Source organism: Camelus ferus, chromosome 9 (assembly GCF_009834535.1).
Source record: "Camelus ferus isolate YT-003-E chromosome 9, BCGSAC_Cfer_1.0, whole genome shotgun sequence".
NCBI classification, from domain to species: Eukaryota; Metazoa; Chordata; class Mammalia; order Artiodactyla; family Camelidae; genus Camelus; species Camelus ferus.
Genome location: NC_045704.1, coordinates 63433598 through 63460238, shown reverse-complemented (window position 1 = coordinate 63460238; position 26641 = coordinate 63433598). Strand labels below are relative to the sequence as shown.

General features: G+C 41.8%; 1 protein-coding gene and 1 long non-coding RNA gene across 2 annotated transcripts in view; one reads left to right on the top strand and one right to left on the bottom strand.

Annotated features, from left to right (window-relative positions):
• LRRC8B (leucine rich repeat containing 8 VRAC subunit B) overlaps positions 1-8410 on the bottom strand; it is a 63081-nt gene extending 54671 nt beyond the window's left edge. The window contains exon 1 of the mRNA XM_032487033.1: positions 8222-8410. The gene's annotated coding sequence lies outside the window, so the exon portion shown is untranslated. The remainder of the gene's footprint in view (positions 1-8221) is intronic.
• A 2286-nt stretch (positions 8411-10696) lies between these two features.
• LOC116665874 lies at positions 10697-20470 on the top strand. Its single transcript, XR_004322631.1, has 3 exons — positions 10697-12293; positions 15289-15389; positions 17234-20470. It is a non-coding gene; the product is annotated as an uncharacterized LOC116665874 (long non-coding RNA).
• The last annotated feature ends 6171 nt before the right edge of the window (positions 20471-26641 follow it).

Here is a 26641-nt window from a genome sequence, read left to right as displayed (position 1 = left end):
CTGCACCGCAAACAGTCTGGGATGGCTGGTGCGTGGTGCGTGACTGTGCACACTGTGTGCGTGGTGCGTGCACTGATGACTTAGAAATGACAGAGGGGCGAGAGGTGAAGCTGGAGAGTTGCAGAAGCACACAGAGGAAGACTGTCTTATGTGGGTCTCCAAGGCATCTGGACTTGATCCTGCGGCAAAGCAAGTCACGACACGATTATTAAACTAAGCAGCAGTGGTTGTGGAATTTGCCTTCCCTGCAGTGTGGGTGACAGATCTGGGAGGTGGAAGAGGGGAAAGACTACAAACTGAACTGCTGGCTGGAAGACAATTAGCGGTGGTCCTGGCAGGACTCAAGGCAGTCAAGAGGCTGTGAAGAAAGGGTGCTGAAGGGAGGGACCTTAAGGATGTGGCCTCTGGACAAACTGGTTACTATTGTTTAAGGAGTAGTTTAGGGGGGAACAAAGCAAAGAGAAGCCCAAAATGTGTTCTAAGTTTTTTGGGTTATGTAATTGGGTAAATGGTATTGATGTTTGATGGAATCAAAAGATGAATCACAAGTTTCAGGGAGAGAAAGTACCTTCAGCGCCCTAACTCCAGGCCCCACTTGTTCTACGAGGCAGGTAATTTTTTTGCCCACTATCACATGCAGCAGGTTGGGAAGTTCGCTCCATTCCAGGCTTAAGAGCAGGTAAACCAGGGAGACAAGACCCACGCTTTCACAGAACTTACATTCTGGTGTCTGTGTTGGGGGGAACAGAAGATGAACAGGTCGGCAAGCAATAAACCCAGGCCCGAGGACTGTGATGGGGGCAGGCAGCCACACTTTATCTAGGCGATCAGGGAAAGTATCCCTGAGGTCACACTGAAGCTGACCTTCCATTGAGAAGGATGCAGTCATGCAGATTCTTAAGGGAAGAATGTTCCAGGCAGAGAACAGCATTTGAGAAGTCCCTGAGGTCAAAACAAGGTTGGTGCACCCTGAGGGAGGAATTCCACATACAGGGCAAGTGAGGAGCTGGGGGAAGTCCCAGTTCCTGTGGCATTCCTGGGAGGGCGAAGGGGAAAGGCTTGCGGGCCCTTAGGGCAGTGCTGCCTAGCACAGATACTCTCGGGGAGGCTGGGAACCCGCCCACCACGCACACACTGTGCCTGCAGAAACGGCATCATGACTCACAATTGCTTTGGGAAGACAAGCCACTGCTCAGCTGCCTATTCCCGCACTGAAACAGGGCCAGGAACAAACTCCTTTAGGTTCGCCTAGACAGATGAACTTTAGACCCTTTAGACGAATGGAATTCACCCTAAACGTATCAGCTTAGAACAAGAAAGCGCCTGCAGCCCAGTGGCAGGCGGCTCTGCCCCGAGGCTCAGTCGTGCCCTGACATGGTGCACAGGAGCAGAGCCTCCAACCAAACCCCAAGCCCTACCAGGGGCCAGAGGCGACATTTCCCCCCAAGGATGCCCCACTAGCTCAGCTGGACAGGACAAGGAGAAACGGCACCCCACTGCCAAGGTGCCAAGCTGGGCTCTTGTCTATGCGGACCTGGAACACCTTGGAGAGACGGGTGTTGGGCTGCCTGCTGGCCCTGAGGTGGGCCGTCCCAAGCACGGTCCCGCCCGCTCTCTGGCACACGCTGCTCACACCTCTCACCCCGTGGTTGCCTTCCACTGCTGCGTTGTGGGCTACCTGTTCTTCTGCCCACAGTGTTTCATATGCCCCCCGTTCAGCCAAATGGCTTCCAATTCCACCCGCTAAGGGCGATGCAGATCCACCTCGGACCCTGTCTGAAAAGAGCCTGCTTTACGGCCAGTTTTGTCAGATGCCTGTGCTTGGTGTATCAAAAAAAAAAAAAAGTATGTGAATTTAATGTTTGTCAATATAACATGAATAAATTGTGAAAGAATTAAATTATTCCTAAATTATGCAGCCCCTTTCAGAGCAGCACGCTGAGAAGTTACATGTCATGGGCACTTAAAGACGGCCCCAAACCATGAAATGCATTCTTTGGAGTGGTGCTGGAGACTGTGGCATGTTCTGGTCCATGCCAAGGGCAGGCTCACCTTGTGTCTGAGCTCATTTCAAACCATATGCCCATAACATCTCTTTACTTCAACTCACTGGCCAATTTTTTGTTCCTAAAATCACCATTCAACCTCGGATCATAAGATGTTCGCACATACTTTCACAGCACCGGTATGTCTCCTTCCTAACAGCTTTAATAATGGCAATTTTTCATTTATTTTCAGTGATTGATTCACCTGTCTCCCTCAGTAACTGCAACTTCCACAGCAGCAGGGACCATGTGCATTTCTGCTTACCAATATGTCCCCAGAAACTAGCACAGCTTCTGGCACACAGTAGGGCTTAACAACTAGCCACTGGGGGAAAGATGCTATGAAATATACTCATTGGTGGAAATGTTTCTGCTTCTAAGAGTGGATCTGCCAAAAATCATTCAAATCAAGGCTAAATAAGGTTAAGGCTCAGCTATGCTGTTTTTTTCTTTAAAAAAAATACAAGAAAGACTTTGCTGCTATTTGGGTTTAAACTGATTTTGGAGACAATTATCAAAAGGTTTGACTAACAATTTAACAACACTCATTTGGATATGTATGGAGATGACCAATTTTAAAACTTTTTTTTTAATGGAATAAGAGTTCATTTTCAAAAAGGTTCACCCAGATTAGGCCAAATTTAAAAAGATAAGAAAAACTACCACTTACTTTGTCAGGCGCTCTCTCTCTATTATTTTCATTTAATCCTCATATCTGAATCTTACCCCAGGTCACAGATGAGGAAATGGAGGGAGCAAGAGGCTGGGGTTAGACACTGACTAAGCGGCAGAGCCAGGATTCACATCTAGGTCTATTTGATTCCAAGAGCTATGTCTTAAATCTAAGCCATACTTTAAGCTAAAAAATAAATGCTGACATTGAATAATAATGTGTTTGTTGCTCCCTCTCATGAAAAGGTACAAGACTACAGCTTAGTACCATCAACTGGGGCAAGTATTTAAAATAGAATTTGGATGCCAATGATGGGGTAGCAGGGAAATGAGAAAATTCACAAAAAAGGAATAAGGAGGGATATTAACTAACATTAACCGAAAGCTTGTTTTATGCTAGATACTGTATTAGATGCTTTCATAGTAACATTTATTTTAATCCTAAGACTCCTGTGAGATGGGTAATAACAGTCAAGAAAAAAGTGGTATAGAATAACTGGTATTTGGCTACTCCGATGCTCCTTTCCCCCTTTCTTTCTAAGGATGTGAACCTCCCACATTTCAGCTGAGTATTGTCTGGAATAAGGACAATATTCCCCAGTCTCTATTCCAGCTTGGTGAGGTCACAATACTAAATTCTGGTCAATGAGATGTAACAGGAAGTGTATGACAGCCTCTGGGAAATTTCCTTAAGAGACCATAGATTCTTGGAACCCTCCTGCACTGCTGGTGGGAATGCAGTTTGGTGCAGCCACTGTGGAAAACAGTATGGAGATTCCTCCAAAGACTAGGAATAGACTTACCGTATGACCCAGGAATCCTGCTCCTGGGCATATATCCAGAAGGAACCTTACTTCAAAATGACACCTGCACCCCAATGTTCATAGCAGCACTATTTACAATAGCCAAGGCATGGAAACAGCCTAAACACCCATCACAGATGACTGGATAAAGAAGATGTGGTATATTTATACAATGGAATACTATTCAGCCATAAGAACTGACAATATAACACCATTTGCAGCAACATGGATGTCCCTGGAGAATGTCATTCTAAGTGAAGTAAGCCAGAAAGAGAAAGAAAAATACCATATGAGATCACTAATATGTGGAATTTAAAACAAAAACAAAAACAAAAACAAAAACATAAATACAAAACAGAAACAGACTCATAGACATAGAATACAAACTTGTGGTTGCCAAGGGGGTGGGGGTGGGAAGGGATAGACTGGGATTTCAAAATGTAGAATAAACAAGATTATACTGTATAGCACAGGGAAATATATACAACATCTTATGGTAGCTCACAGCGAAAAACAAAATGTGACAATGAATATATGTATGTTCATGTATAACTGAAAAATTGTGCTCTACACTGGAATTTGACACAACATTGTAAAGTGACTATAACTCAAAAAAAAAGTTTAAAAACAAACAAACAAAACAAAAAAAGAGACCACAGATTCTTGCCTTCCTCTGTCTCCTTCCCTTCCTTCCTTCCTCCTTTCTACATTGCATGTGATGGATAAAGCTCCATCTAGGACCATGAGATTGAGGGCCTCATCTGATGTTTAGCAAACCTAAAAGGTGGAACCAGCCTAAGCCTCAGGAGATTTGTGAAATCATAATACCAGTTCTGGATTGTCTCTCTAGAAATTTTTTTAATGTGAAAGAGAAACAAACATCACTTTGTTTATGCCACTGTTCTTTGCAGTCTCTGTAACTGGCAGCTAATTTTAACTAATCCAGAAACTTATCCAAAGTGATCATGTAAGGTTCAAACCCAGGCCCACCAGTCTGCAAAGTCCACCCTCTTAGGCAGAAGCCTGAAGAACTCCTGCTTATAATCTGCAAAAGATTGGTGGTGGGGGAAGAGTGTGTGTGTGTAAAACTGCTGACAAGAATTTGACAGAAGAAAAGAAGGAAAGTTCGAATATGCTCGCAATTCTGCATACCTAAGAGACAATCAAAGGGAATATGCTACTGGACAGTCAAGAATGTAGTCTCCATCAGAGAGGGACCTGCACGGAGCTGAGAAGGGAAAAGAAACAGAAGCTGTGCAGCTGGTAATGTCTCTGAAAGATACTGCTGACTGAGGAGGAGGCACTGTGGAACAGAGCCCTAGAAATGGCCACAGGATGAAATAGATAAGGAAGAATTACAAGGAACCCTGAAATCAGAGAAGCAGGAGATAAGATGCACAGTCTGGAAAGGGACAAGCCAAGTCACATGACCCATATCAAAGACAGCATAAAGCCCAAAAAGGCAGAAAGAAAGGTTAAAGTTTAAGCCCTGACAACTCATTTTTATTCATTTCCTTTACACAGATTCACAACAGCATTGAAGAAGTGAATATAAATTGTGTTGCAATTGAGTGGAATCCTAAATGAGGGGAAGTCATAGAACAGGGAGTTTATTATTACCCTTTGTTCAGTTTCTAAATGAATAGCACTGATAAGAACTTAGCAGAGATCCAGTGATTGGAGTCAGGCCTAATTTTATTTGAGATCAATCTTAATAGTCCAGAAAGGGAAAGATAAGTTGTTATGTCTGCCAAAGACACTACTTTAAACAGCAGAAGGGGAAAAAACACAACTAAATCATAATAAATGTATACAGGAAATTTATAAAATATAGATGGGAAATAAAATACAAGTGGGTAATAGCAAAAAAAAAAAAAAAAAAAAAAAGGAAAGGCGGCAATGTGAAAGCAGACATGACAGAAATGACAATGCATTCTACAGCTAGTTAAATAAACTCTATGCTATAATTGGACCTCCCAAATTTCTTTTGAGTGGTCACAGATCAGAATTGTTTGCAGAGCATCCTGTACTCCCCAAGTCAGGAAAGCAGAGAAGAACATGCTGTATAGAAGACAATGAAAATCATGCTGCCAGCGGAGAGGGTAGCTCAGTGGCAGAGTGAGTGCTTAGCTTGCATGAGGTCTTGGGTTCAATCTTAAGTGTATATTTTCCCTGATGTTATCAGTGTATGCTAGATGGATGCTGGAAATGAGAAACAACAAACAAAAAAAATTTGGAACTTCAATGTGAGAGACACTAAATAAATTTCAGAGATTAGACAAAACAGGCTATTTTTGAATGAGCAGTAAAAAATCAAAAAGGAATATAAAAATACTCAAGTACCATCAAGAGAATTTTTAAATTAAAAAAAAAAAAAACCTTGTTTATAAATTTGAAAAACTGGCTTAAGCAAGAATCTTCTACATATTAAAATATTTCCACCCTTCGACCCCAGAAAACAAAACAAAACAAAAAAATCACTAATTTCAAGCCACTGCAGGAAAATGCCCACACAGTCTAAAAAAATTTGGAAGGATAATGGAATATTATTCAACACTGAAAAGAAATAAGCTATCAAGCCATAAAAATTCATGAGGGAAACTTAAATGCATAATATTAAGTGTAAGAAGCCAATACAAAAAGGCTGCAGACTGATTCCAATGATATGACATTTTGAAAAAGCAAAACTATGAAGACAGTAAAAATATGAATGGTTGCCAAGGGTAGGTGGGGGAAGGAGGCATGTATAGGTGGAGCACAGTGGATTTTGGTGGAGCACAGGACTTTTAGGTCAGTGATAATACAGTATAGTACCACACTCTGATGATACTGTAATGGTGGATGCATCATAGAATGTACACCACCAAATGAGCCCTAATGCAGACTATATATGGTCTGCGGGGGAGAATGATGCATCAACGTTCGTTCATCGATGTGTCAGATGGACTACTCTGGGGGATACTGATGATGGGGAAGGCTGTGCAGGAGTTGGGGGCGGGGGTATATGGGGACTCTGCGCACTTACTCTCAGTTTTGCTGTGAGCCTAACACTGCTCTAAAAATAAATTTTAAAAAACAAAATAAAACCTTGGAAGACATGATATCTTTTTCCAGTTATATTGACTAGGGCACTTTTCATTTTAACTGATATTAGTGCTTCCTTCTAAGGATTCAGAAGACTGAAACAGCAATGGGGAGAGGAATGGTCTTAAAAAAGCAAATCTTAACAGCAAATCTAAATCATTGAAAATGAAATCACTCTCAAAGTAAGAATGTTCATGTTAGGCTGGACATGTTGGAACACCTTTCCAAATGAATAAAAACAGAACAAGTTTCAAAGAATTGTAAATTTAATTCTAATAGTAGAGGGGTAAGTAGGGTTAAGTGCCGTAACTCAGCCGTGCACTCAGTGACAGCTGTGCGCCCTTCATACCTGAACGAAGAGCAACGTCAGACACGTCAGCGCTTCTACTCTTCACTCACACAGACCCAGTTACTTGTGCGCTTGGCTGCCATTTCATATTCCTTCAAGGGTGAAGCTATTGACTAGGAAAGCCGGGGCAAAAGAAAGTTATCTTGGCACTCACAAACCAAAGAGCATTTTGGGGTCTCAGGAGGTGGAATCTGAACACATGGAGGGTACTGGAATTGTTAACTAATTATACTGCAGTTTGGTTGCTTCTGTGTCTTCAAACTAACACTTAGGTTTAGCAGACCTAACAGTCTGATAAAAAAACATGCCATTTCATTTTCTCTTGGAAAGCAGTGAACACTGCCTATTTTAAGTTGGTCACATATTTGCAATTTAAAATTTTCATACTGATATCTTTTCACGGACTTTTAAAAGTTTTTGGCAAGGCAAATTTATTCAAGAAAATTAACGGGTAGGTTTTTGTTTTAAAATTTATCTGCCCTCCTCTCGGGAGGCGGGAAGGGGGCTGCTGAGAGGGAGCCTTTCTGACCACAAAGAAAGCTTCCACCAACGTCATCCGACTAGAGGCGACCTATGGACTTCGGGAAGTCAGCTGAGGACACAGAGTGACGAGCCAGCACCGAGCCTCCTCCCCGCCGGTCTCTCAGCACCTGCTCCGCTGCAGCCCCGCCGGAGGAAACTCTCGGCTTCTCTCTCGAAACGGGTGTAGGTTGCTCCCTTCGCCCTAACGAACGCCGACACCACCATCATATCGCAGGCCAACAATCGAAGGTTTCCCATGAGCAGAAAATGTTTGCCAACCAACAGCGCCAGGGCAGGGGTCAAAAGAGACAGGCCGCAGCGCAGACGCCCCCCGGAGAGGTCCGCTCCCCTAGGGAGGGCGAGACTGCAGCCCGGGGACCCGGAGCCCGCTTCCCGCACCCCCCGAGGACTCGCGCTCCGCTGCCGCGCCGACGGGGCTCGGGGAGAGAGGGGCTTGCTCGCCGCGGGCGCCCACTCCTCCTGCCCCAGATGACCCCAGCACTCGGAAGAGGTCCCCTCCGGGGTATCACTCCCTCTCTGCCGGGGACCAGGGAGCGGCAAAGCCGCGCCTCATCGCTTTGGCCCAGCCACCTGCCCGCAGGCCCGGCCCGCAGGTGAGACGGGGACAGGTACCCGCACCTGCTCGGCCGGCCCCACCTGCTGCGTCCCCTCACCCGGTCCTCCTCCTCCACCCCCGGGTCGGCTCGGCTCCTGCTCCGCGCGGGGGGCGCCCCGCCCCGACCTACCTGCGCGCCTCCGGCCCCGGACGCCGGCGCTCCCCGCGGCGGGCGCCCTGCGCCGCTCCGGGCGCGCCGGCGGCCGCCCCGCGCCGGCTCTCCCTCGCCGCCGGCTGCTGCGGGCTCAGCGGGAAGCCCCAGCGCTGCCCGGCTCGCCGCCTCCGAGCGGCTCCATTGTGACGCGGCGCGTCCGGGCGGCCAATCGGGGCGCGGCGGCGCGAACCGCTGACTAAGAGCGCGGAGGGAGGGGGAGGGGACTGGGCGGGGGCGGGGGCCGCGCCGGGGCGGCGGCGGCGGCGGCGGAGGAGGAGGAAGAGGGAGAACGCGCTGCGGCGGCTTCGGTGGCTGCGCCTGCTGTTGACTTCGCAGCCGCCGCGGCCCGAGTGTTTGCCGAGCTTCGGGACTGCGCGGCCGGTGACTCACCGCTCAGCGCTGGGAACAAAGCGCGGCTGCCGTCACCCGGGAGCGCGCCACGAGGCCGCCCGGCCGCCCCGCCGCGAGCGCCGGTGCGCGGGCAGCAGGGCCCGGCTGCACACCTCTCGCGGGCGGGGAGAGGGTCGGGAGAGAGGCGTAGGACTGTCCAGGCGCACATGCGAGGGGCTCTGGAAGTCCGGTGTTGGTGTCGGCCGCCGCCTTCCCACGTGTGCATCCTGAGCGACTTGTTATTTACAGATGGGTTTGCAGCCCAAGGGAAGACTGGGAGCAGGCGCGAACTTAACTCTCACCCGCAGAAATCTATCTTTTCTTACACCGCGTGCTTAGACAGGCTGCAGGGCCGCGTGGCAGTTTACAGTTGTACCAAACTAAGCGGCTTAAGTTAGGATTCTGGGCCTCCAGTAGCATCCGCTTCTCATAAATCCTTATCCTCGAGATGGGGAGGGAGCATCATGGCAGAGGGGCCTAGTTTTACTCATAAAGGGGGTTTTATGGCCGGTCCACCCGCCTACTGCCCCGCTCGGTTTCCTTCTGCAGTTGAGTGGCCTTCCTTTGAAAAGCAGGAAGGCTCCTTACCAAACAAACACTCCAAACCCAGGAATTTGGGGGATTTAAAATTTCTGTTTTCCTCATTCAACCCCTACTCTCATCCCCACCCCAGATTTAACTGATTCTTTTTGCACAGACTATCATCCTCAACACTCTGATTCAATTAGGCAACATCTCTATCTCCAGATTGCTACAGGGATCACACTCCCATTTAACGAAAAAAAAAAAAAAAGTTTTTACAGGAACCTCCCAAAGGAATAAAATAAAAACTATAAAAAACTCAGCATTTGAAGCATATCTGATCAGTTTGTATAAATGAAAATAAACGGCACAACTGCATTATATGAGACAGAGATTTGTCTGACAGAGACTGATTAGGACTATGGATTGAATTACCCTAAAAAGGAGTGACACTGCTCTATTCTATCTTTGTCCACTCCATTCTGAGCTGGCACCTGTTCTTCCTGAGTCTTGGAGGAAAGGCTGAAAGAGCATCCCTTCCTTTGGTCATCGATAGAATTTTTATTGAGCTTATGATTGTGAGACAGATGAGAGTATGAGTTTATGGACAGATTTCTTAAGGTAACTTAGATTTGGGTTTTGTCCTCAAACTGACTACAATCTGGAGGGGACAATAAAAGCTACAGAATTAAACATAAAACAGGGGAAGAAGTGAGTGTTATGAGAAATACTCATTGTGAAGTCATTACATTAAAAATTGAAAATGTCTAATTTCCCATATGTGTCTTTGAATATTTAGAAAGGAATATTCTCTCCCCTTCCAAATCTATGAACAGAGAATGCATTCTTCTGTCACAGCAATATCACTACCTATGTGATTTGGGGGAGTCACTTAACGTCCTTGGGAGTCAATCTCTTTATCTATAAAATAAGAGATTATAAACTAGGTGATCTGTTAAGATTTCAATTCCAATGAGGATATGAGTAAAAAAGTGACTCCCATCCTTGGTAACCCAAGTCACCATTAGCAGGAAGATAAAGTGCTCAAGTTTATTAAAACCATATCAACTCTGGGTTCATCTCAAATATGTAGCTTATAAATGTGTTTATTTTATTCCATTTCTCATTAATAAAATCACCCTCCATGGTAACAACACATATTACTAACACTGGAAAAAGTGGGCTTCTGAACTTGGGATATTGCTCCTGGGAATCCTCCTCTGAAACTGTAGCATCAAATAGATGTTTCTTTGTTTCTTCTTCCTCCTGTTTCACTTCACATAAACTGCTGCCTGCATTACAGTGGGGAGAAAACTGAATAACCTCAAACGCTCTTCTTGAAGAACTTTAATATTACTCACATGATTCGGGCCCCAAAAGAAAAGAGAATATTTAGGAACCAGAAATTACTGGCATCCCAGGGTAGGCCTTATAATGAGAAATACAAAACCACTTGGTGTTTTATGCCTGTTCACAGTTTTTTGACTACATTGCAATCTCTTTGAAAACATGACAGGTAGAGTCTTGAAATATGCTCAAGTCCTTAGAGGAATATCTGATATTCTCTAAGGGACCCTCGATCAATTTATTTTGATCAAAGAAAGTCAATTATTCTGTTCATAGAAAATTCTAAAAGACTCAGTCACTATTTCCACAGCCAAATTTGTCAAAGTGTAAAATTGTGTTTAGAAGTCTCATCATAAATATTAAGCACTCATTTTGTGCCCATCAGTATGCTAGATATCAAGCACGATATCAAAAAAGCATCAGTCTTGGTTTCTGACCTCAAGCAGCTCAGAACTTAGGTGAACACATAGAAAACAACCAAGTACTACTTACATGAAGAGATGGATCAGTGCAGGTGATAATAATCAGAAAGAGTCTGATGTTTAGAAAGACCTAAATTCTATATGTTTGCCTTATCTGCCCCAAATATTGTCTTAAAATGACCAATCCACCCTCAGGGCTCAGTCAATCTCTTTCTGGTAACCTGAGAAAATCCAGAAGAAAAAGACATAGAAATACTCTGTTTTCTACAGCATCCCATTGGTTTGGGGAATATCTAGTGGTAGGCTCCTCACATTCATATGATAAAGGAGATGACTGTGAGCAGCAATGTGGCCGGTTCCTCTGCCCAATGGCACAAGCAGAGTCACAAATAACAGAAATGAAAGGATCACTACAAATTGTGTTATTGAACTGCATGACCTACATGGAACAATCAACTCACTCCTAGGTTTGGCAGGGCCTTTCTGAGTTGATTCCCTGAAAAACAAAATGAAACAAAACAATAAAACCCAAACCAAACCAAAAAATAAAAAAAAAAAAAGAGAGAGAGAGAGAGAGAGACCTTGAGTGTCATCAGCATTAAGCTATGCTCCCATGTGGCTGCCTTGATAAGAGTTCAGTTTTCTGTGTCATGAGAAAATTTTTATGATTAATGGAAGACAGAATATTATCCAGTATTAACAGTTATTTTCCAATTCTGTATTATAAAATTATTTCTGATAATGGAAAATTCTCTATTTCTTTAAATTAATTAAAACATTGAAAGTCTACAGTGTATAAAAGAAAGCACTGGAGTTCTGGAGAGGTGAGGCAGAATACGAAGGTAAACAGGAATTATTATTCCTTTTCTCAGAGGTATGTACTCTACAGGGGAAGCATGCAGCACCTGAAAGGGGAGGAGAGGTTGGTGGGCCACGCAGGGTTGAAGGAGGAGCATAGGAACATGGGTCTGGGAAAGTTTGGCTAGCTTTACAGTGCTCAATTGAAATACTACTTTGGAATATTTTCTCAACACCAGGGTTCAAGTTTGTTAGTCCTACTGAGACATCAGGTCAGAAGAAAAGAACAAAAGTGAGAAGGCATTCATGGCTTTGCATTCTCAGAAAGTCACCCCCTGGTCCAGCTGTGCATGACTGGGCATATTGTCACTGAGGGAGAACTGTTATTTACTTTTGGCCAGAGACTTCACCATGTTTTCCTGACCTTTTCAATCTCCTGGTTGCAGAGTTTTAACGTGAGCTCTCCTCGGGCCTGGGAGAAATTCTGAGAATGACCCCTGAGAATGAGCTCAGTGGTGAGAAGTCCAAGGACAGGATGAGGTCGACATTGCAAGTGTTTTTGGAATAAGGTAGCTTGACTAGAAACTGTAATTGTGCAAGGCCAGCTGTGCACTTCTGTGTGAGCTGATCCCTTATCATGGTCCCAGTCTTAAATATTCACGACCAATTACTCTGTGTTCTCAGCCCACTGTGCTGATTGACCCTCTGCCTTAACTATATGACATCCCTTCCTTTTATGACAAGTGTTAGGAAGGTGATCTTCCAGGCTCTTCTTCAAAGGAAAAACACGATTTCCTGCAGCAGGATGCCCGCCATCTCCAGCTAATCTGTCTTCTGGGAAGATGTCCAAATATTTCTTTGAAAGTTTCCCATGCATCCCATTTAAAGAATATGTACTGTCATCTGGGTCCCATATTGGAATCTGCCACACAGGAGCCAGCCAGTTATTGACTATTGTCTCTTTCCCATCCATAAAATGAAGACTTCTAAGAAAATATTTGCAAGTGAAGCCAGGCTGAAAGCTTAGAATTAAAGCAGAGTTGGTGCTCCTTAGCTCCTGTGAAGTGATATAAAAAAAGCCCTGATGGGTTCTGCTAGTGACTGAGACAGTGCTTGCTGGGATCCCTGTAAGAATTCAATCTGTGTTCCCTGGACCATGTTGAAATCTGGGCAAAAGTTTTCCTGATACTGTGAAAGCAGCTGGTTTCTGAGGTTCCTCATAGTCAACTTTTTCATTTCTTTGATTTGAAGTAACCCAGGTCTAACATCAGCCAGAGTTTGATTCCACCCCCCTCCCACATTTTGTTCCTCAATGACTGTGTGTGTATGTATTTGTGCATATGTGTTTCTTGGCCTAATATTAGGCTATCTGTTAATTGTAATACACATTTAATACTGAACTTCAATTCTAACCTTAACTGATTCTCTAAGACTAGGACATAATGTGTGCGTGCGCGCGCATGTGTGTGTGTATAATTTACTAAGAATTTTTTAAGAATCAAAATAAATTGTAAAAGAACAAGATTCAGAACATTTTAGAGATAGAGAAAAAGAGATATGTGCCAGAAAGTGTATGAGAATTGGTATCTTGGGTTCTGCTGGTGGCTCTTCTGGCCGTGAGATCTGGGGCAAGCCACTAACAGTCTAGGCAGGAGTTTCTGTTTTCTATGTGTTTAATGTAACTATCCTGGACTATATCAGAAAAGAAGATAGGAATATTTCATGTTCCAGATATCTCAGACTTCGTTTCATTTTACCACTCATTTATCATCCAACAAATATTTATTCTATGCCTACTGTGTGCAAAACACTGGACTGGTCTCTGAGGATACATTGGTCCATTTGATGGATGTGGCCTTTGCCCTCCTGGGGTCCACAAGTCTCCAAGCATTCCTCCAGGGACCGTTAGGCTGGACATGATAAATCAGTGAGGACTAACTAACCAAACCCCAGTGTGTCCCCACACCACAGTTCTCTTTGGCTTTGTCTCCTGAATCCTATGTATCCAAATGCAGGCACACCTTCCAATTATCCACTTATTCTACTAATTTATCTCTGCTAACTTCTTTATCTCCAATTCAGTCTCTCCACCAAATTGTTTTTGGAGGATATAAAAACAAATAAACATGTGCCCTCAAGAAACTTAAAGTTTAAATAAAAAATAGAGGCAAACAGAAGGGACAGACTGGGATTTCAAAATGTAGACTAGGAAAACAGGATTGTACTGTGTAGCACAGGAAATATACACAGGATCTTGTGGTGGCTCACAGCAAAAGGGAATGTGACAATGAATGCATGTATGTTCATGTATAACTGAAAAATTGTGCTTGCCACTGGAATTTGACACAACATTGTAAAATGACTATAACTCAATAAAAAAAAAGTTTAAAAAAAAGATACATGCTTACCAAAAAAACAACAACAACAAAAAAAAATAGAGGCAAATATGTAGCTGGATATATGAGCAAATTCAGGGCTGAGTAAAATCTCCTAGTACAGGATATTGACATGGTTCAGAGCCTATGACTCAAATATGCTTTATAATAGCTGAATGTAACCAGGTCACCTTATGAAAAAGAGCAGTATGATAATAAATCAGGCGTCCTTTATCTCATTACAAAATTGAAGGGCAAAAGTAGTTGGGTCTTACATCGGTAGATGAGAGTGGGCTAAAGTGGAGAGGACTTCCCAGATTTCTCAGAGAAATTGAGACTAAAGGGCAAATTAAAGAACTTAAGGCTTAAGGAAGCCTGTTGTTTTTGTGAGCAGAATAGCTTTTGGTGTCTGGTAAAGGCCTCTGTGTAACTGGGGGAGTTACAGACAGATTGATTACAAGTAAAAATGAGGGGAAAGCATACTAAAGGATGGAAACAGATGCATAAGTGGGTGTAAATTTTACAATTTTACCTTCATCTTTGAGTGAACTTGATTATCAAATAAAATCCCTGGATTTGCTTAATTTACTTAACCAATTCAATAATCAGATACAATATTTTGCTCTTCAGGGTCCTCAAGGACACAAAAAAAAGATGTGTGCATTCTGACAAAACATAATCATAATGCAAATAATTTCTATTTATAAACTATTTTATAGTTCATGCATATCACTCAAACAGTGTATTACTGTCATTTCAAAATAACATGCTCTCTCCTCTGTAGTCTGCACACCTGAGAGTGACAGCATCTCTTAGCAGTCCCCAGTCTTGCTGAGTCATTCTGTTCATCCTCCTGTAGCTCAGCCATCATTCAGAGGCCCAACAGGTTGAGAATTGACAAGTGCTTAACTATGGATCCCTAACTTACTCTGGAGGAATGCTGTAAGACTGTGGACCTCAGGAGGGTAAAGGTCACATCCATCACATAGACTAGCACATCCCCAGAACCCAGTGCATTGTTGTGCATATGGCAGGCACCAAATAAATATTTGTTAGATAATAAATGAATGGGTGAAATGAAGTCTGAGGCTTCTGAAATGCACATCTTCTCTATCTTGTATAGTGCAGGGTCCTCTCAAGATTTAATCCCTAGCTCTGTCTACATTAACATGTTCTTATTTGATTGAAGAATCAACACACTTAAAGACTGGGATTTGGAAGTGAGAAGGAGTACATGGAAGTGATTCAGGAAAACAAGGAAATGAGACACAAGTGGCAACATTTGTCAAAGTAAGCTAAAAAAAAAATACTTATTACAAGATTACTTATTATATTTCTCATGTCTGTATGTCTTCATCTTCACCTTCTGGTAACATATACATCCACGTTGAATTGAGCCATTTTCCCCAAATCGAGGATCTTGTGACTTTGAAGTACCATAATATCTTGAGATTTCTTTGATAATTTTTGACCAATGGGTTCTAGAGATGCTGGAAACCCTGACAGTATAAAATAACAAGACAGTGTAAAAACATGAGTCAGAAAATCATGACTGCCTTTAGACATAGCTACTTAAATATAGCATGGTGACTAAAAGTATGGATTCTGGAGCAAGACTACTTAGATTCAAATCCTGACTTTGCCCTTGTGAGCTGTTTGATTTTTGTTGTTAATTAATTTCTCTGTGCCTTAGTTTTGTATTTCAAAAATGAGTTGTGGTGAGGATTAAATAAACAATACTGTTAGAGCAGTTCTAGGCATATAGGAAGTGCCGTATTAATCTTAGCTCTTGTCGTGATACGGGTAAGTCACTTATCCACTCTGGGTTTAAAGTTTCCAGGTATAAAATGAGAGATTTTGACTAGATTTTCTCTAAGGCCCTCCTGAACCTACTGTTTTCAAATGCTTACAGTCCATGTGCTTTTCTACATATATGTATGTAGTTTGTGATAGGAAAGTGCATGATTAGTTAGTAAATGCTTTCCTTGATTGATGGAAGGAGAGGTTATTAGGGGATTGAGACAGTCTTCTTCACTAGAGCTTAAATCCTTGAGGGTAAGAGTGTATCACTTCCTCCTCAGGATCCCAAGGCCTAATGTGGTGCCTGGGGACAGTGGGTGCTCTGTAAACTGTTGATGAAGGTGGCGTAAATGCCTGGGTCCTGTGTCCCCAGGGCTGTGGGGCTGGGAAGGGGCTGTAACTGCTTCCTAAGCCTTATCTCAATTAAAGCTACTTACACTGAATATTCAAAAAACATTAGTGCTCTCTACTGGAGACATTCCTAGTACAGGAATTCAAGTTTGAGTTTTTGATGGCAAATTCTGATTTGAGTTCATAAGTCCTGGATTTGAGAAGTAGGGTATAGCAGATACACATAGTTTACTGTGTTGCAAGCACAGATTTGGTGTTATGGCATTGAGGATGGCATGATCAGCATTAAAATGCCAAGTCTCATTTCTTTGCCATGTATTTATGCCTTTTTTCCAGAGCACCTGTATCTATACATTTGTACACATGTTGTGTTTGCTCTCATTCATTTTAAGTAAAAAAAGAGATGGCATTAATTAAAAAATTAAGGTTAAGAAAATGAAAAGACAACCCACAAAATGGTAGAAAATATTCACAAATAATATATCTGATAAGGGACTTGTATCCAGAGTTCATAAAAACAAAACTAAGCAAAACAATGGGATTTACACTTCCCATTTAAGTTATTATTTTCTCTATACCTCAAGTCTTTTTTTGGCATTACTGTTTTCTTTTTCATTAATTGAATATTTTCTAATATTACTTTTTAACTTCTTTAATGATTTTCTTGCTATATATTTTTAGTTATTTACTTAGTGATTGCTTTAGGCCTTACCATATATGTCTTATCAAAAACAGTTTCACAATTACACCAGCAATTTCAGAGAATGCAGAGACGGCGTTCCCACACAGCTCTGTTCTCTCTTCCCTCTTACTGTAGTATTCTTGTCGCAGTGTTATCTCTATGCATGTTATAAGCCCAACAATACATCATTATAATTATTATTCCTTTATGTAATTTTATGTCTTTTAAAGAAGCTGAGAGGAGAAAAGAGAGCAAGTATGTACGTGTAACTTTTCTCATATTAGCCTTCTTTCCATTTCAGGTTCTATGCATTTGTTCCTTTGGATTCAAGTGAAACATCTGGAGTCAATTCTTAACCCAATGTTGGTTTGTTCTCACCAACCTCTTTGCCCTGCTATTGGTAAATATATTACATTTCTGTATGTTATATGCCCACAAATACAATTAAATGTATACTGCTTTATGATTTTTAAACAAGATAAGAAAGGATAAGAAATAGGCAATTATACTCCTTTATAATTGCATAATTACCTTTATCAGTGTTCTTTGTTTTTTGTGTGTGTGTATTCAAATTACTGTCTTGGGTCACTTGCTTTCAGCCTGAAGAACTAACTTTAGTATGTCTTGTAAGGTAGGTCTACTGGCAGCAGATTCTTTCAGATTTTGTTTTCCAAATGTCTTTTTATTTCATCTTCATTTTTAAATGATAATTTTGCTGGATATATGATTCTTGATTAAGAGTTTTTTAAAATTTGAGGGCTGAGAATAGGTTATCCTATTGCCTTCAGCCCTCTATTATTCTGATGATACACATAGTTATTTTTCTCTTGCTGCCTTCAAGATTTTCTTTGGCATTTTTACTATGTGTCTATTCATGGGTCTTTTTGAGTTTATCCTACTTGCAGTTTGTTGAACTTCCTGGATATGTAGATTTAAATTTTTTAGGAAATGGGAAGTTTTTAGCCACTAATTTTTCAAATATTTTTCTGCTCCTTTCCTTCTCTGTTCTTCTGGTGCTGCCTTTACATGTCTGTTGGTATACATTAGTGTCCCACATTTCTCTGAGGCTTTGCTCATTTTTTCTTCATTCTTTTTTCACTCTGTTCTTGGATTGCATAATTTCTATTGATCTATTCTTAAGTACTTTTACTTTCTGCCAGTTTAAGTGTATTATTGATTCCATCTAGTGAATTTTTAAATTTCAGTTATTGCTCTTTTCAGCTCCAAAATTTCCATTTGGTTATTTTTAATAATTTCTGTCTCTTTATTAATGTTCTCTATGTGATGTGACACTGTCATCATGCTTTACTTCTAAAATCATGGTTTTCTTTGTTTCTTTGAACATATTTATAATGGCTTCTTTTCTCACATCTGGTCTCTCCTGCAGGTGGCTTTATTGCCTGCTATTCTTCTGGTATCTAGGCCATAATTTCCTGCTTATTTTGCATGTCTCATATTTTTTGGAAAATGAACATTTTAGATATTGCAGCAACTTTGGGTACTGGCTTCATCTCTCCCCTCTTTCAGTGCTTGTCATTGTTGTTAGCTTGTTTACTTGTTTAAAGACTAACTGGATTATTTTAGTGATGTCCATTCCCTTCTCTTCCTCCTCTATCCCCTAAACAGACACAGGGTAAAGCCTCTGATGTTTTTCCTCAGGGATTCATCCTTGGACATGCCCAGCCACTCTGGGATAACAAGGTTTTAGCAGGACTTTGGCAGTGTTTGTCTAGTTACCTGACCACACTAACCTATGAAACTCCACTAACTGCTGGTTAAAAGCTCTATTGTTCGTAACAATGCCCTGGAGAATAAATTATTTACACCCTAATCCAGTCAAATTCAGGCTGCTATGAAGGGACAGTTCCTGATGGTCAATGTTTGAAATTTATTCAGACTCTAGTTCTTGCAGCTGGTTTCTTATTTTTCTCCAGCAACTAGTTGGCTTATCATTTAGCCTGTATCTTCAATGAATTTATCAGTCTCCTCCCCATTGCCTCTCACCAACACTTCTACTGTTTTTGAAAGCACCCTTAGATTTGAACTTCATATGCTGTTGCAAATAAAGTTGGCTCCTTTGGGGAGATAATTTGAGCTCTCTGTTCTATGGTCTGCCTTTCCTCCCAGGGAAAATCTCTGAGCCACAACTCTGGTGCTGGAGTAAGGAACAATAGGTCAATTCTAAGTGACAGCCCAGTTTGAAGAAGTAAGTGCTCAGTGGATATATGGGCAAGAGCCCCAGGTGTCCTTGGCTTGTCTCCCTTGGCACAATCCCCTGTCCTATGAGCTGAGTCAATAGCAATTGGGACCTCAATGTCCTACCATGCCCAAGGTAGAACCTTTGTCTCATGAGAGGAAACTTGGTGGAAGAATGGGGCCCCCACCTGTTGGCTGCAGTAGTACAGAACTTTGCCTCAGCAACAAGTATCTAGGGGCAGTATGAGAAATGCTAATGTCATGTCCTTCCCAGGAAGACAACCCTCCAACCAGGACCTGGGGGGAGTCAAAAACTTGTGTTCTTGGTTGTACAAGTCTGGGTGGAGTTCCCAGCTCAATGAGTGGAGAGGGGAAAAGTACGGATCTTCAAATACTAAAGACTCATCATTTTATGGAGCTTTAGTAAATATTCTTGAGTAAATGTGTCCTCATTTGCTGTATATCTGTAGCAGCATTTCCATTTGTGTATGCTCATAAGGCCAACTATTTTTAAATGTGTTTTAAAAAAATTTCATCAGTTTTTTTGAGGAGTGATTCTGAGTTGCACACCATCGTGCCAGAAGTGGAGCCAGGAAGGGGAAACTGATACAGTATAGATTAGCATTCTCTTTAACTGAGGGCTTGCTGTATCTTTGGTTGCTAGTGGAAGGCCTAAGATATATTTGTAGTATTAAAAATAAAAATTAAAAAAATAATTTTCTAATGTTAGTATGTTAGAAGCAAAGCATAAGATGGCAATTCCTGTAGATGATTTGTTGCTTGAATCCTCTGAGAAGAAATCTTTAGAGAAGTGGAGACATAGGAGGATGCAAGTTCCCAGGCATTTCTCAAGGGAGATCATGTGAGCATTTCTAGCAGCCAGCACTCAAAGCATCTTGGGATGGATACTCTGCTGTAAAGAGACTAAGAGAGTTCAATATCAGCTATCAAAATCAACCTCATAAAAATAATCATAGTAAAGAGTATGTAGAGTAAAGAAACTCAGTGTAGAGTTTACTAACAGCTGCTCCAAGAACCCAAATCAACCACATAAACAAAATTGTAGCAACAGTAATAAAAACAATATAACAGCCACTCTTATTGGACACTTTCTACCTTTAAGGAAGTACACTTACTATCTCTAATCCTCATGATCACACAGTAAATTAGATATTATTCCTACATTTATGCAAGTGAAGAGATTAGACTTAACATCTTCTAGGTCACTTAGCTTGGTTCTAGAGCTTAGTCTCAGATGCAAGCTCTCTGACTCCAAGGCCTGTCCTCTGTCCATTACTTACACAAAACTGTCCAAAAAGGGGTGAAGAAATGAGAAAAGAAAGAAAAACAAAGGGTAAAAACAGATAAGAGAATAAAGTGGTAAGGAAAAATGTATAAAAGTATAGTCATGCATGGGAGTGCCAGGGCAGGATCAACAGGTTCCCCTGTAGCTCTTCATTAGCACAAATACCCTCCAATTTGGTCTAAGCCTTCTGAGGTGAGCTTCATCAAGGCTCAACAATGCTGAACTCTTTTGGTTAATATCACTCAAGGGGGAGAATTTGAGGAAAATTGCACATGGGTCCATTTCTCACTCAACTTGCTTAAATTACTTGGCTTAGCAAGGAGCAGAGCTATTTCTCTGAAGCAAGAACCCCACATGGCAAGTATTTTCCTTCAAATTAATTGGCAGTGGAGAGACTCCAAGTAGTGCTCCATCCCCCGAAGCCCCATTGTGGTTCAACTGCTAAGTGTTCAGCTGCTCCACGAACATCAATTTAAATAACATCCTGCAGCAGCCTCTTCCGAAAGAGCCAGATTTGTGTAAACAGAGAATACACACACCTGGTCTCTCTTCACAAGGTAGCACTGTGATGTTTCCTAGTAAGAAGGAATACATGTGTGAATGTGCATGACTGGGACATTGTCTGTGCACCAGAAATTGACACACTGTAACTGACTGTACCTCAGTTGAAAAAAAAAGAACATAAAGGAGGACTTACAAGTTGAGCCCCAGTCGCTGTTAGATGCAACAAATGCTTTCCTTTTATGTTAAAGATACTTTGTGAAGTAGATCATGGAGGCCATTCCAAAGCCTTCCCTTTTTAAGATTAGGTTAAAGAGAAAGTGCCATCCGGTGAGAAAATGGTTCTACTGAAGTGGTAAGTTAGGCGCCCAGCTAAACTGATCTATGCCAGTGAGTGTGCAGTTGGAGTTAGAAATCACTTTCTCACTTTGTCTTGCTACTTTAAAAATGCATTAGCAGATAAGTAACTCTCGCTCGTGACTCCAAACGGTGTGCCATCTGAATATCACAGAAATATTTGAAAGTGGTGATTTTTATCACAAAACAGAAACTTGCCTTTTCTCCTAAAAACAGAAGTTGTAGTTTCAGACCTAGAAACACCAGTGCAATCTGACAAGTTAATAACTTCGACAACAAAATTATAAAGACCTCATTGGCATATGAATAATGTGGGTGTTATAACAAAGACATTTGAGAAAAGTTTAGATCTATTACATCGAAATGAAATAGTTCCTACAGTTTCCTCTAACGTCTGCTTCTTCGACGCCAGCCAAGGCTGGTAAGATGATTGAACTATATTTCTAGTCTCTTGGGTTTCACATTGTTTAAATTTGTCATGCAAGAATACTTTTTAGCATATGGCATTTCAATATTTTTTAAGGTTTCTTACAGCAGTTTGTAGGAGAACTTAAAACTAAATTCTCCTCAGGAAATCACTCCTTATGCACCAGTAGAAATGTAGTAACGTGCCAGCAGGAATGGACGAAGAAGTCACAGCTGGCTTAGGCAGAGCAGGTGAAGCACTGGTACTGATGACTGGCATCCTGCTAAATGACCACTTCCGGTGCTTCCTTCCCTACAAGGTCAGGCTGATCCGTAATTCACTACTATTTTTATTATGTTTTTTTATTTTATGATGCAACTAGAACAATGGACAGTACTTTAGGACATAATCCAATAGGAAAATAATCTATACTCTGCTTACATCAATTTTTAGTATTTCTATGTGTTGTCTCTCACATGTATTCCATTTGCAGTGAATTACTACCTTCAATGGCCCTTTATTTCCATTCAATGCCCGACAACTCCACTCTCCGTGGAGAGGGTAAGTCCTTCTCCATATTTTCAATCTTATTCTTCTTTTTGCTAACCCTTGGGACTCTGCCCCAGTTAAATCAATTCAACGTGTGTCTGTGGCTGACAACAGCTTAATATATGCTAAAATCAACAGTCACAAAAAGTCATTAAGCATCTACCATGGACTAGTTGGAGTATATGCTTATAGTCCATGTTATAGCATACACACACACACACACACACACACACACACACACACATCAGGCAGGCTCTTTCCCCAGAAGACTGAAATGTAACAATGGCCCTATTATTTGAAAAAATCAAACATTATCTCTGACAATAGTGTTTTCAGAAATCAATATATAGTAAACATTATACAATACTCTTTTTCCATGTCTACTGACATTGATGAATAAATACATAATTTTAGGCTTACAAAGAACTAAAAAGAGACATGTCCCATTTTTATTCATGTAGGACCCAGAAACTCAGAATTATAAAACAGATTAATTAGATGTGGTTATTTTTTTCCAAACAAGGGTGCTACCTCACAGGATTCTTTTAAAGTGTGAACTCTGATTTTAACATCGTTAATAATTAGATTTTTAAAATGGAATTTGTGCACCAGCTTTCCCGTAATCATTACAGCTGCATAGATTTACCCATCTGAGCTACTTCCTGAAAAATAACAAGCATTTGGACAGAGTGCTAAATTGAGGTCAAAGTACTTTTTAAAATTTAAAAACATTGTATTTGATTCTCTTGGAACATTGAAGCTAGAGAAGGAAGCAGAGGTAACTAAACTTCATTTAGTATTTAATTTTTCCAGACTTTCTGCTAAGCATTGTGTATCCCACTTAGCCTCAGAACAGGCTGAGGCGGCTGCTACTGCCCTTACTTTGTAGATCAGGAGCAGAAGCCCGTACGTGACCGCAGCGATGCAGTTCATCAGGGCTGGAAAGAAGCGTATGATTCAGGCCCACGCGGCTCCTCAGTGCATACCTTTTTGAAAACAAACAAACAAAAATACAGTTCATCAGCCATAAGAAAAAGCAACTTCAAAAAACCTTGATTTTGGAAGGAAATAATAAACAAATATTTTCTGAGTACAAAGGTCCAGATCGTTATCCTCCAACAATATGTAAAATAACTTTTCTTTTCTAGTTAGCTAGCTTTAAGGTAAAACAATCTAGGCTCTTGCAAATTGTAGGTTTAGCCTCTTGGAAAACACTGAAAATTTACCATGCAAGAATTGAACAATTCATTGGACCAATTATAGCCTACTGGCATATTAAATGCCCAGTTTTTAGGAGGAAGCCATGCCAAATATAGGGTAATTTTAGCCACTGAAGTCTGTCTTTATGTAAATAGATGTCTGCTCTCATCGGTGCCATCCCCAGGAATACAGATGGGCTATTTGTTGCCTGGTGCCAGCCTGTAGAAAGAGCTTAGAAGTACCACAGACTGGTCTGCTGTTTGAGTTGGAACTGAACCAACTACCATATGATAACTCCAGTCATCTATTTTGATAGTCAGTTCTCTTTATTAGGATTCATTTTTGCTCTGGGGATTCGGCTCTTACACAAAGGGTGGGTCCCTGAAAGCATCTGGTTTCCCCCTTCCATATCACTGGCTTTGGATATTTTATTAATTGCCGTGTGAGTTGGCATCATTTACTAGTTTTGAAAGCTCTGCAAATGCCATCAGTATAAGTAATTCTTTGTTCTTTCTTTACAAAAAAATCACAGGGTTCAAAGTCTCTGGCTCATTACGATGCTGTATTTTATTTCATTCCTGATATGAAGTGAGCATAGCCAATCTCTCAGAATGTCATGACAGATTTTTGCTGCATGACTACAGCATTTTTCTTGTATGATTTCATTTTATACTTTCCTTTAATCTGCCCTGCCTACTCCTGGAGCTCCTTCTGTTGATCCTCTCCTGTTTTCAGTTCCTTCTCAAAGTAGTAGATGTCACATCTATGCCACTTCCGAACTGTCATGTATCCATACCCAAATGATGCCCTTTACCACCTCCATACTAACATGTGACTATGGACCAAGTGGTTACTCAGGCAACTGAGGGATCTAGGCTATGACACGACTGGTTTATCCTTTTCTTGACCCACTCTACCTCCAAAGTAAGAGTAAAGTCTGGAAAAATACTCAGATTAGAGACATGAAAATTCTGACGTGGCATACACGTGACAACTATTACTGTGCATGAATCCTATATGTTAAAAGCATCAGAGTCTCGTACAGCATGCCAGTGAGGCAGCGTGCTGGACCCTGCCTCAGAGCCTGCAGGACCTAGAAGACCCATGAGACACAGAAAATGACAGAGCCTTGGACAGCACATCAGATATCAGCACACATGCTGCCTTCTCTTATGCAAGCATCTGTATTCTGGGTCTTGAAATGGAAATACTGAGATTCCTCTATTCCTTGTTTTACTTCTTTTTTCACTCAAATGTTTACTGACTGCCTACTATGTGCCAGGAAGTCTGCTAAGGACCAAAAATACAGCTCACAATCATTTTCTTGGCATTGCAGTGGATTTTCCCCTACTTCCCTCACAAATCACGATGATATCATTGTTAGGTACTTGCCAAGCATTGGCCCTGTGCTAGGCACTGTGGTGAGAGACACAGTGTCTCTCATCAGCATCATGATCCTGTACGGTAGACACTAACGCTCCCATTTTATAACCGAGGAAACTGAGACTCAGAAAAACGAGTTCGTTCTCTCAAGGTGGTGGAGCCTGTGGACCCTGGTTCTGGTGGGCTCCAAACAGCTCTACTACACCTTCTTTTCCCATTAAGGGGTAGAAAACCCTCCCGGACTGAGAGTTCAAGTGCCCAGCATGCCAGACCCGACAGCTCCCTGCAGCATTTCGGAGCCATTCCAGGTCTCTTCCTGCCAGGACTAAGTTCAGGCTTCCTCCCCTCTCCAGGGTTTTGGCAACTGAAGGAAGGTTCTTCTCCCAAAACCAGTCTTTTTCTCTCGTGTCTCTTGCCAAGTGTTGTCCAGTTGCCCAGTTAGCAGATTCAACTTTTTCTCCTTTTTTACAGCTCTTCTCACCTGTGTATGAACAAATTTAAAGTCATTTGTTCTCTCTTACCTTTCCTTTTTCTGAAACGCACTTGGTCTTCTATATGTGGTTGAAGTATTTCTGCGTCATTTCCCAGGTAGATTAAATGCTTTATTTCCTGGTGAACGTGTGTGTACCCAATGACCAGTTCTTCTCCCTCCTGTCCCAGGCTGCTTCCTTGCAATGTTCCTTACCTGCTGAAGTCTGGTCTCTGCTGCTTACGAGCAACGAATGTTGGGTAAGTTATCTAACCAGTAGGTGCCTCAATTTCTTCTTTTGTACAAGGCAGCAGTACCTGCCTCACAGAGTTGTTGTAAGAACCAAAAAAAAAAAAGATACTTTACAGTGAGACTGGAGCTTAGTAAGATATTAATAAGTGTTAACTGCTATTATTATTGGGATTTGGTAGAACATGTCAGTTCTTTCCACCAGAATAGGCTCGGTGGAGGGGTTAGGCCTTGGCAATAAACCCACCCAGTGGGGAGCTGGCACCTGATGTATGTGCTGGGCTGGGTTTAGGTTGTCAGGTAAGCATGCGTTCTGACTTTCTGAGGGCTACAGTCAGGTTCAATCAGATGTGTAGTTGGTAACACAACTGACAGTGAGGTAGCAGGGAGTCCTGGCTTGTGAGCAAGACACAGCAATGAAGACCTGAAGATCTGTCAAGGGACGTGAAGGCTCAGTTCCCTAGGCTGATTTCTAGGCCAGGCCTCCAGTCATTCAGAAGGAGCCTTGGAAGAAGTCCTGGGGAGGAACTGAAACACAGACAAGTAATCAGAAACTTGGAGATGGGCAGAAGCCAGCGTCAGCCATGGAGGTAGATGCCAAGCCCTGGGAATGCAGTCGAGGCCCAGACATCAGAAGAGAGGCCCTGCACTAGGGTTAGATTTAGGACAAGGCGAGCAGCAGGGAACTCCGAGACGTGGGGCTGGGGCAGTCCCAGGCCAGGACTAGGGACCTAGCCAGCCAGTGAGGGCCTGGATCCAGACCCAGCGATTCTGGGAGGGGAGAGATACAGAGGCAAGGAACCAGGCTAAACTAGATCTTTGTAAATCTCATATTTTATTAGGCTATATTGGATGTACAAACCCTGTGAGTTTAGATAGCTACGTACGCATAGTTCTCTCGATGCGGTGCTTAATTAACATCTTACCACTACTGCGAAGTATTATAGAGGTAAGGAAAGAAAGATGTGAAAGGGATTTTAATTTTTTTAATGCTTTTTAAATGTAAGGCATTGTGGCTATTATTTATAATCATACCTTTTCATGATAGCAATTCAATTTTCCATTAAATCCTTATTTTTCTTTATAATCTAGC